Source organism: Ceratotherium simum, chromosome 9 (assembly GCF_057802395.1).
Source record: "Ceratotherium simum simum isolate JZ-2026a chromosome 9, ASM5780239v1, whole genome shotgun sequence".
Taxonomy (NCBI): Eukaryota; Metazoa; Chordata; class Mammalia; order Perissodactyla; family Rhinocerotidae; genus Ceratotherium; species Ceratotherium simum.
In genome coordinates this window covers 19,595,380-19,607,038 of record NC_141908.1, presented here as the reverse complement: position 1 = coordinate 19,607,038, position 11,659 = coordinate 19,595,380, and positions in this window count along the sequence as shown.

Genomic DNA, 11,659 nt, shown 5'->3' with positions numbered 1-11,659 from the left:
AAGAGATCGGTTACTCAACTTCGGTTTCCACTCATTGTAAAATCAAAGGCGGCAGGAACTTCAAACCACGGACCCAACTTTCGAACCAGGTTTGCAGAGCTTCTTAAGAAGCCAGGATCAGAAGTAGGTGTTCCTTTGCTCCCAGGCATGGGATTGTGAATGTAGAATGAAAACACCCTCAACCTGTCATCCAAAATGTGCTTCCTCAATGCTCCACAATGGATCTGACTCAGCCTTGGAGAGTGAGGGGCAAGACGAGTAGTGGCAGTTGGTGGTGGCAAGGGGGGAAATGACAAAGGGAAACTTGGGGGTTGGTGGCAACAGCAGAAGTGGTGACTGGCAGCACATGATGTGGTGAGGGGTGACGCTGTGACTGTCACACCCCACAGTGATAGGCACCTTGTTTGCCACACCTTTATCCGGGATCCTTGGAAGGGACAGGCAGATTCGGGTTGCCAGTTTAAAAGTGATTAAAGGCCTAACATAAAGTAAGGTTGGTGATGAGGACCTGTGAGCAGATTTCTCCAAGTGCAAACCCTGTGCTGCCTGCGTTCAAATCACTGGGGGAGCTTGCTAAAGCTGCAGCTTCCTGGACCCTGCCCCAAACCTACTGAATCAGCGTTTCTGAGGGTGGGAGGTCCAGAAATCTGCACATTAAACAAGTCCCTCAGGTGACTCTGATACAGGTGGTCCTTAGGATCTGACTTTCACAAAGCTGTTCGAATATAATTTTGTTGATTTGAAGTTTGAAGTTACTTAACGTTCAACATTGACTCTGTGCAAGGAACTGCAGGAGACAGAGAAATAAGTCTTAAAATATAGTCCCTTACAAAGAGGAATTAACCACAGTAGTAGTAATAATAATAGTAGCAGTAGCAGTGATAAATACACATTAAACTGTAACAAGGGAGCATGAGGCAGGAAAAGTGGCAAGGAGGGCCTGTGAGCGTTCAAATGAGAAAGATTAAAAATCGGGGTTCAGGAAAGGCATTGGGAAGAAGGTGGCATTTCAGACTTTTTAATATCTTTTTTTTCCTAAAACAGGAATACATATACAATAGTAGTTTGTGTTACTTGTAGACATCTGAGATCATTCTTGGTGGAATGGGGAGGATTTTGGCAGGAAGGGGAAAGAGATTTCTGGTGAAGGGAACAGCGTAAGCAGTGCCGTGTATTGATCAGTATTTCTGCCTTCTCCGGAATTTGCTTTTAGTAAGAATCCTCAAGGGCCTTGGAGTTAAGAGGTTAGGTTCCCTTTCAGGCTGGCTGATGCTAATTTACATTTCCAGTAATTTATTCGGTAAATTTTTCTGGTTCCATAAAGTGTATAAAATTAAGTTATCAAATAATTAGACAATAATGATAAAACACAATGCTGCTTTAAGGGAAAGAGTATAGATGTCTGCAGTTCAGTTTGAAAGGCATTCACAAAATAAGGTAGCACGATAGAGGGATAGATCAATGGCTAGACATGATAAACAAGCTTAATAAAATGGTAACGGTAGAATCTAGGTAATGGTATACGGGTGTTCCCTGTAAAAATTCTTTCAACTTTGCTGTGTATTTGAAATTTTTCATAATAAAATGGGGGGGGGGAGTGTTATGTTCACACGACCTTTAGCAAGTTTCTACTTTTCTGGGCTTCACTTTGCTCAGCTATCAAGGGGGTTAAACTAGTTAATCTCCAAGTTCCCAAATTCCCTCTTCCTTTCTGACGGGGAACACAAGGGTTACTACCACAGCAAGGCAGTCAGCTAACCTACCATGACTTATCTCGGCTAATGAAGGTAGTTAATCTTCCTCCTAGCGTGGCCGGGATGAGCTAACGTCGACTCAGACAGAGTTACACTGCCGTCTGTGGTTCCAGAGCAGGTGCCGCTCGAGTCAGACCTTGAAATTTGTTTTGAAACCGACCACCTGTTACTGTGATTGTGTGGCTGTTTTCCTGGCTTATGGGATTTGACTTCAGCTGTTGTTCTCAGGCGAGAGTTTGTTTCCTCCAGGAATCATCCAGTCCACTTGCCCTAAACTTAGCGTTTGTGTGCAGGGATCTTCCGGAGACTGATTCAGCCATGCAACAGGAACAGTCTGCCAAAAGTCCTGAAGTCACCCGCAGACTTCAGAAACAGATTTTCAAGGGGGAAAAGAAGAATCCTCTTTCAAGGCTTTTGTTACAGATAATCATCTCTTTGAATTTTGCTTCAGAGAGAAGGAGCGCAAGGATCAGATTTATAGTTGCTCCTGACTCTTCTTTTTTTCCTGCTAACAGCATCATGCTGAGTCAGCACTTCCCTGGCATTCATTGCTTCGCTGAAAATTCTTGTGCCTGTAAAATTTTACTGCAAGTTAAAACTTGTCAAAGACCCAATTTTTCCTGATAGTTTGAAGGGAATGATACAATTTTGGAACTAGAATGGACCTTAGTGATTAACTAGTCCAACCCTTTACTTTAGAACGGAGGCACGTGAAGTTCAGTGACATTATTATAAAGAGACTTGTTTAAGGTCATAAACCTTGTTAAAGACTGAGCTAGAAATGGACTTATATTGCACAGTGTCCCTGTATAAAGGGAAAATAACAAAAAGAAGCTTAAAAAGCTGTGCTTATAAATATTAGGTTATTTTCTTAAAAAAAAAGTCAGGGTGTTCTAGTTTCCTATTGCTGCCTAATGAACCACTACAAAATCAAGTAGCTTCAAAGAACAATTTATTATTATCTGTCATGGTTCTATGAGAGGATAATACTTGGCTCCTCCAGGCAGTTCTCACTTGGGGGGTTTCATGCAGTTGCAATCAGATGGTGGCTGAGGCTGGACATCTAAGAAGGCTTCTTTATTCACACGTCTGGTACCTGAGCTGGGATGGCTGGAAAAGCTGGGGGCTGGTCAGATGTCTCTTTCTCTCCGTGTGGACAGGTCAGGCTTCTGACAACATGGTGGTTCCAGGGAGTCGGATCTCTTACAGGGCCTCTGGCTTCCCCCACAAGTGTTTCAGACGGACGTTAGGAGGCTTCTTATGTCTCAGCTTCTGCTACATATTATTGCCTACACAGGAGCAGCCTGGACACATGGGAGGAGGACTGTAAAAGGGCATGAATACCAGGAGGCAGGGCTCACTGGGGACCATGTGTGGAGGTTACTACACACATCACCACAACCCTTGAGAGATGAAATGTTTTCATATTTTTCAAACAGAGACAGTCATTCTAAAACCTGTGGCTTATGCTAGGGTAACACTAGCGGCTACATGGGATGGATGGAAGAACATGGAGTTTGGAATTAGAAAAGCCTGAAATCAACTCCGAACACTGTCATTTACTAATTGTGAGACCTCAAGCAAGCAATTTAATTACTTCGAGTCTGAATTTCAACATGTATATAATTAGAATAACATTTACTCCTAAGTATTATCTGTAAAAATTAGACAAATAATGGGTGTTAAGCTCTTCATACATAATAGTCACTCAATACATTTTAGCTCCTCTCATCCTCAGCCATCTCTGGAATCCAGAAATCTAGCCAGGTGTTCACTGAACACATATTTGAGTGTGTCTGATGGACCAGGTTCTGTGCCAGGAGGTGGTGATTCAAATGTTAATAAGGCATTCCCTTCCTTCAAGGAGATCATGCTCTGATGAAGGAGAAGAAAGTATAAACACGTGTGCAACCTAGTGAGCGAGATACTATAATGAAGGCAGACTACATGCTAGTTTGGGAGCACAAAGGAGGGAACAGTCCACTTTAGAGAGGAGTCTTCAGGGAAGCCTTCACAGAGAAGAAAATACTGAGCAGTATCATGAAAACCAGGTAAGAGCTTGCCATACGCAGGAGGTGGGGAAGGGAAAATCAGTAGAGCAGAAGTAGCATGTGCAAAGGCACAGAAGCACAAAATATCATTAAGAAATGAAAGCAGTTCGGTAGCACTGAAGCAAGAAACAGTGGGAAATGAAGTCAGGTAGAAGCATAGATATGCGGGCCACTCTGGAAGCCATCATGGTGGCCTAAGCAAGAGATAATGAAGGCCTGAGGTAGAGCTGAGGTGGATATGAAGAGGAGGGAAGGATTGGAGGGTGATCTAAGGAGAAAATGAAAGGACTGGTTGGCTATCCAGAGGGAGGAAGGAAGGAATCCAGAGACAATGCCTAGATTTCCGACTAGGATGATGCAGTAGATGGTACAGTCATTAGCTTATAGAGTGTATCCAGGAGGAAGAACGAGTAGGGTGGTAATGAATTTAGTTTTGGACATGCCAAGCTTGAGATGTCTGCAGGATATTTAGAAGATTGTTCCATATGCAGTAGAATTTATGAGTCTGGAGTTTGTGGGAGTTGGCTGGGCAGGAGAGAGAGATTTGGGAGTTACTTGACAATTTGGAGAAGTCGTCTTAAAAGTTAATCTTTTCCGGATTAGCCAGGTAAACAAATGATGTCTGAGGTTGTAATGATTGCTTAAACAGCCATAGCTTTTGGCTTGAGAAACATTTCTCTTTTTCTAAAATTTTCTTCTTAATTGGAAGATGTAAGCAAAGGAAAGGAAGCACAGCAGTTGGTAAAGGACTGCAGGAGTACACCAAACAGGTCGAATACCTTACAGCAACTCCCACAGCAGAAAGAAATGGCTTTTAATTCCTACATCACAAACTAACACAACCTGCCAAACCTTAATTGATGCTCCATTTAGTTAATTCCATAATAATCACTAAATCATATACCAAAAACAACCCATTGTCATGGAATTTGATTCTCACTAGGTTATAGGGTAGCCAATAGTTAGGGTCTAATAAAAGTGACAGAATTATCGAGACTTGGGTTTAAGTATTTTCACTAAAGATCAGCATCATTTGTACTTAGTCTTCTCAAGACCCTGTAAGAGCAGCACATTAGAAAAAGGGACTATGAGTTCTAATTCCATCCTCTATTCTGTAGCATAATTGCTTCTCAAACTTTGGGCAGCTTCACAATCTCCTAGGAAGCTTTTTCTTTTTTAAATCCAAATTTCAGAGCCCCAGCCCCAGTGATTCTCATTCAGTAGGTCTGGGGTAGAGCCCGAGTTTTTAAATTTGCAAGGTTAACAAGTATCCCAGGTGATTCTGATAAAACTATATGACCATAGGCAAAACGAATCATTTCTTAGGGTTCAGTTTCTTTGTTAAATCGCAAATTTAACAATTTACATTAACTGTTAAGTTGCTGATTCAGGTTTTCTGATTCGGTATGTCTGGGGTGGAGCCTGAGAATCTGCCTTTCTATCAAGTTCTCAGGGGATGTGATACCGCTGGTCTGGGGACCAGGCTTTGAGAACCACTGATCTGGGACTCAAAAACACTGGTCTTAGGCCAATTAACTGAAAGTTGTTGAGTTGGTTCAGAGGTTCCTGATCTTAGAATTGTCTGGGTATAGGTTCTCACTGTTCATCATCCCCAAAACTTTATTCATTCATCCAATAAATATTTACTGAGCACCTTTGATGTGCCAGGCATTGCTTTGAGCACTGGAAATACTACCCTCAACAAAAAAGACCCCAAAATGAATTAATAAAATGATTCCAATTAAAAATAAGTGCCAGGGCCGGCCCTGTGGCTTAGCGGTTAAGTGCGCGCGCTCCGCTGCTGGTGGCCCGGGTTCGGATCCCAGGCGCGCACCAATGCGCCGTTTCTCTGGCCATGCTGAGGCCGCATCCCACATACAGCAACTAGAACGATGTGCAACTATGATGTACAACTATCTGCTGGGGCTTTGGGGGGAAAAGAATTAAAAATTAAAAAAATAAAAATAAGTGCCATAAAAAACATAAAACAGCATAATGGGGTAGAGAGTGGCTGGACTGGGGGTGGTTCTTTATAGAGAGTGGTCAGGGAAGCCTCCTCTAAGGAACTAACATTTGAGCTGACATTGCAATGAAATAAAGGAGTTAGCCATGCTAAGAGGTGGCAAGGGCACTCCAGGCAGAGGGAACAGTGAGTGCAGAGCTTGGAGGCTAGAATTAGTGAATGAGCAGTAGAGTGCTATGGGATGAGACTGGAGAAGTGGGCAGGGCCAGAGAATGTAGGATCCTGCAGGCCTTGGTGGTGTGGATTATAAAAGTCAGGTCTGTAGCATGGTATAGACTATCCCTCCCCAAACTTGAATGTGCATGCAAATCACTAAGGATCCCCTTAAATGCAGACTCTGACTCAGTAGTCATAGGGTAGGACCTGAAAGTCTGCATTTCTACCAAGCTAGAGGCTGCTGCTACTGCTGCTGGGATCCAGACCACACTTTGAGTAGCAAGAGCATAGAAGAAAATGTTAGGAAGTAAATAGGTCCTGTCATCCTTTAATTAGGGAAAAGTGGTATTTTCCCTGGAAGTGTGAATAAAAGTTAAAGGGAATGGTGGAAGCGGGGGGGGGGGGGGGGACTCAGGAAAAATCATGATGTTGGGGAATTAAAGACACTGAAAATTATTATTCAGGAGGATCTATGGTGTTCCTTTTAGCATATAGTAAAGAAATTAAAAGATTGTCACCAAAATAATCTAAATAAAATAATTGTCTTGGTGGTTTATTTAGAAGCAGCTGGAATAGATTTCCAGAGTGAGTTTGTCTGCTCACAGTTTAGTGCTGCTGCTTCATCCTGGGCCCCCACCAGCCCTGCTTTTCCGCTGCTTGTAAAAGTAGTGACTGTTTACACAACCTCTTTAACGTTCTATGGTTCCCTATGGCTACTGCCCACAGCCAGAGCTCAGAGCCACCTGCCCCCTTCTCCCTCCATCCTCCTGGTAAGGGCTGGGGACTTGGCTGAAGTGAGAGAAGAAGCACAGGACTAAAGACAGCAGGGAGAAGAGGGTATTGCAGACGCCTGTTGCCTCTACAGTACTGCCTGGAGTGCAGCCTTGGAAACACAGCCAGTATCTGCTTCTCTGCCTCCTCACTCCTCTCCCTTCTGGGGACAGGAGTGGGAACTGAGTAGTTTTATGATATAAGCCGTGTGGCTTTTTCTTTTAAGGAATAATCTTCCTAGAATGCACCCAGAAGTGCAGCACAGTCAAAACTTTTTAAATAAAATCGGATGCCTCTTTGCGTAAACTTCTATACCGCATGATAGATCCCTTGTTATGCTATCATCAGCACATGTATCCAAAAATTTCCTGTTTTTTAGATGATTTGTGAATCGAAAATTTTGTCTGTGGAAGGAAAGCTGCATTATTGAAGCTGCAAACAATAGAATGACTATGACTTTAATCCTTTGAATAAGGCTTTGTTTCCCATTGACCAAAAGCTTCCTAAAGGAAGGAAAGCTAGGAACATTCAGGAAGGATTTGTATTTTATTTTACAACAGCTTTGTGAAGGGGGAAAATTATTTGGAAACCTTAGAATCCCTTTCCTGGTTGATGGGCATCAGAATACGCAGCCATGCTGAGCTCTGGCTGCAGACAGTGGCTCCCCACCCACCAAAGACTTCCTGACCCCAGTGCCAGCTTTGTTTTGTTATTGTCACACTGACACCAACAGACGTTCATCCTGTGCCAGAGTTTCAAATATTCCCGGGACAGGCACAGAACAGGTGCACCTGTTTATCTCAATTTATTTACACAGATCAAAAATGTTTCCCTAATATAGTCCATGAGTCTTATATTGTATACTCTGTAATTCATGATCTATTAATTAAAGAGAAGCAATAAAAACAATTGCAAAATTAGTCATCATTCACTGAACTCTTAAATTACTTTAAATCCCCTCCCCTAGGATTGTATTTTCATTTACTTTATACACCAACAATCATTTTCATTAAAAATAAAGTGGAATCAATTAGCTGAATCATCCTTACAATTTGGGGGAGAGGGTCTGGGGATAAGTGAAGCTGGCCTGAAATCCCAAAATGCTGATGTGGCCATTCCTGCTTTGTGTGGATTCTGTGCCGGAGGCATAAATTACGGAGCCCAGTGTACGGGCTGTCGGGACCCCCTGCAGAAGCCAAAAGGGCCTCTTGGACACCTGCCCCTGGCAGATTCTGAGTGATATCATCCTCATTGATTAATCCCCACTGGATGAAGAATGCTACACGCCCCCCTTATGGCCATCAGCCCTTAGGGCTTTGCCTCAGGTATGTGTCTGGGGATATAATTTAAATATTCGTCATCCTGAGAATTATGTTTCAGGTAGCAAATCCTAATTACAGGTCTGCCCATAAATGACTTCCCAGGGACAGAAGGTGCAGCTGAGGTTAGGCTTCGGTCTTTGTCAGCTGTAATTAGAGAAGGCAACACCTCTGCATCCACATGGACCTGTCTTGACGGACCACGTAAAGCATTGTTTACAGCACTACCTGTGCCAACAGGCACCCCCAGCCTCCCACTCTGTTAGGAACACAGTGGGGGAAAAGAGCTTGGGACTTGGTGGAAGACGAGATCCATTTCCAGTGCTTTCCAAAGCTGCGCCTTCTTTGTTTTCAGTCAGGAAAGGCCTCTAAGTTAGTTTCAGTAGAAGATTTAAAAGGCTGTTTCTACAGTAGAGTGTTTTAGTCTTTTGTCCAAGCACAGACCCTTTGAAAGTCTGTTGATAATTATGAATCATCTCCCCGTAAAAAAAATGCACATACATGTGGATACACAAAATGTTGCATACCATTTCAAGGGGCTCATGGACTCCTGGAGACCAGTAAACCTCGGATTAAGAACACACAATCGAGACTTAGATGCTTTTTAAATTTATAGAAGTCCGTTTCATACCACATATCTCTAAAGCATTTAAGGGATGAAAGTAAAAAGGGAGGGTCTAAACGACAGTACTTTTCTAAAATAGACTGTGGTGGTTGTCTTTTTCCTGAGCAAACACTGTACAGTAGAGCAGGAAACACCAGCTCCACCCTTTGCAGCTTAGACTCTAAGGCCGCATGGTAATTCATGGTTGTATAGATGTCCAATATATACTGTGTATGTAAAGAACAGGTAGCTCAGTATACATAAGGCCACGAGCTTTCCCTATGGGACTTATTTATTCCTCACGACAAGCACACAAGGTAAATATCACTAACCCATTCTACAGCTAAGGACATTGAGGCTCAGAGAAGAAAGAACTTTCCCAAAGCCACACAACAATTAAACAGCAGAGATGGGCCTCTGACCCCAGGACTCTGTCTCCAAAGGCTTTGCTCTGAACACAGCATGAGAATGCCGACCTATCAATTTTTATAATTAGCTTTTTTAATTTCCCTCTGAATTCTTGTGGCAGTTATCAGGCAGAAAGGAAGCAGAAGGACTTTAAGGATGCCTGAGGCAAAATCACACCCCCTTGCAGTTACATCTCTAGAAGCCTGCCTAGGAGGGACCTGCAGGCTGGAGTCTAGTTGGAAAGTGGCACCGGGAGTTCGTCTTAAGGCTGCAACTGCATAACAAGCACAGAGGCTTCCCTCTGCTTTATCTGACTGGTGCGGCTTTGGCTGCCCCCGGCCCTTGTTATTAGAAGGAGCAGGCTTTTCTGCCTTCAGTCTTGCGGGTGCTGAGAGACGTTGTGCTGTTCTCCCACCTGGCTCTCACCGTCCGGAGGGAGTGTAAAGAGCTCCGCCGCACGCCGGCACCACCTTGGTCCTCCCAGCCAGCTCTGCTTCTCTGTCCCCTCCTCCCGGTCGCTGCCTGCCTGTCACTCTGCTGCCCTCTGTGGTGGCCACACAGGGATGAGGAACCTGGGGAAACCGGGCAAACGCTCTATCCTACCCTGAACTGTGAGTGTAGAAATAGTCAAGCATTTAAAATTTTCTAACATTAGGTTTTTCTAAATGGAAGTGGTAGCGTGGGACACAGCCCAGAATCTAGTATAAATGAGTGAGGCAATCAAAGCCTTAAAGGACTTTCTTAAGTAAAGTAAGAGGATCAAGTAACATAAGTGAAAGAAACTCCACTCACCCAAGTCACTTCAGGATTAACCTGAGGAACATGAGGCATTATTTATGGGAGGCAGTACATTGCAGTGGCTAAGCATGTGGCTCTGCAATCTGATGCTTGGGTTGTGACGGTGGTTCCACCACCTGCTGTTGGACTTGGTACAAGTTAATTCACCTCTCTGGGCCTTGATTTTCCCATCTGTAAAAAGAGGATAACAATAGTACCTGGCTCAAACAGTTGTTCTAAAGATTAAATATATTAATAAATATATTACTCTTAAAACCGTGCCTGGCACCTCTTAAGTATTAAAAAAGCATTAATTAGTATTCTGATTATCATTTGGCCATTTTCATAATCACTGAAGGGTGAACTATTTTGTCCAGAGCCAAAAGGAGATTGTGAAGACCCAGAAAATAAGTTATACCTCCTTGCGGAGGTCTGAGGGTGGTGAGGTAAGCAGGTGAACTTGGTGCAAGGCCTCAAAAACAAGATGAGTGGAGCCCCAGTGCTCCAGTCATGTATTGCTGCACTGCAAACCATCTCAAAATGTAGTGGCAAAACAGCAGCAATTTATTATTTCTCATGTTTCTATAGGTTGATCAGGCAGTTCTAGTTCACAGAGTGTTGGCTAGCATCCTGACTTGGCTAGAATGTCCCAAATGGCCTCCTTCACATCCCAGCTGGGAGCTCAGCTGGGTTGTTGGCCAATGTCTTTGGTTTTCCTCCATGAGGCCTCTTCATGTGGCTTCCTGGGCTTCCTCGCAGGATGGTAGCTGGTTCCAAGACTTGAAGGCAGAAGCTGCAGATTTCTTAAGGCCCAGACTGGAGGTTGCAGAGCATCATTTCTGCTGCATCCTATTGGTCAAAATAGGTGAGTGGCCAGTCTAGATTTAAAGGGAATGAAAATAAACTCTACTGCTTGAGGAGGGGGTAGCACTGTCACATTGCAAAAGAACATATGGGATGGGAGCTATTGTTGCAGCTATCTTTAGAAACACGATCTGCCACAGCTCAGGGAATAGCGAGGGACTAGATTTTCTTAACGTTTGGATTGAGTGACTCAATTAGGAGACCAGTCTGAATTTGGATCACAGAGTTACCTACTAAAATGAAGAAGTAAATGGAATTAAGTGTTTTAATTTAGCATAACTTGTTTATACGTGACTTAAATAAGGTTATTCTTCAGAATATGGAAAATAGTTCCTTTGGGTCTAAAGTCATATTCAGAAACATTAATGAGAATAGAAAAAGGACATTAGGTTACAGAAAATAATTATCAGTGAAGAGCATTTCTAAAAGTAAAAACTTTTTCTTAAAGAAAAGGTAGATGATAAAACCACATACTCCCTGAATAGTGACAATGATAAGCTTACAGTGAAAAACTGAAGGATATTATGTTAAAGTGAACAAAGCAGAAAACAACAAAAGGGCACCCGAATAAAGGATAGGAAAAGTCAGACAACAAGAGGCCCATGGAGTCCTGTAATTGTTATTACTGAGATTTCGATTTTTCCCACCTCCTGGCTCATGCACAATTCTTTTAAAAGTGGGAAATACTTTACATTTGCTTTGTATTTTACATTTCAGTTTATTGCAGGGAGGGTTTTTTTTGTAAGGCCTTTATAGAATTTCTGGATATGGCTACGATTATATATGGAATTACAAAATAAGATTAGAGATAATCTAGCCAAATGGATTATTATTTACCTTGAACACTCCAGTTCCCCACAATCGTAGAAAGTCTGGTCTTGGAGATAAGTTAGAGATGGATAATGTTAAAACGGCAATAGCAATGTTGGTGA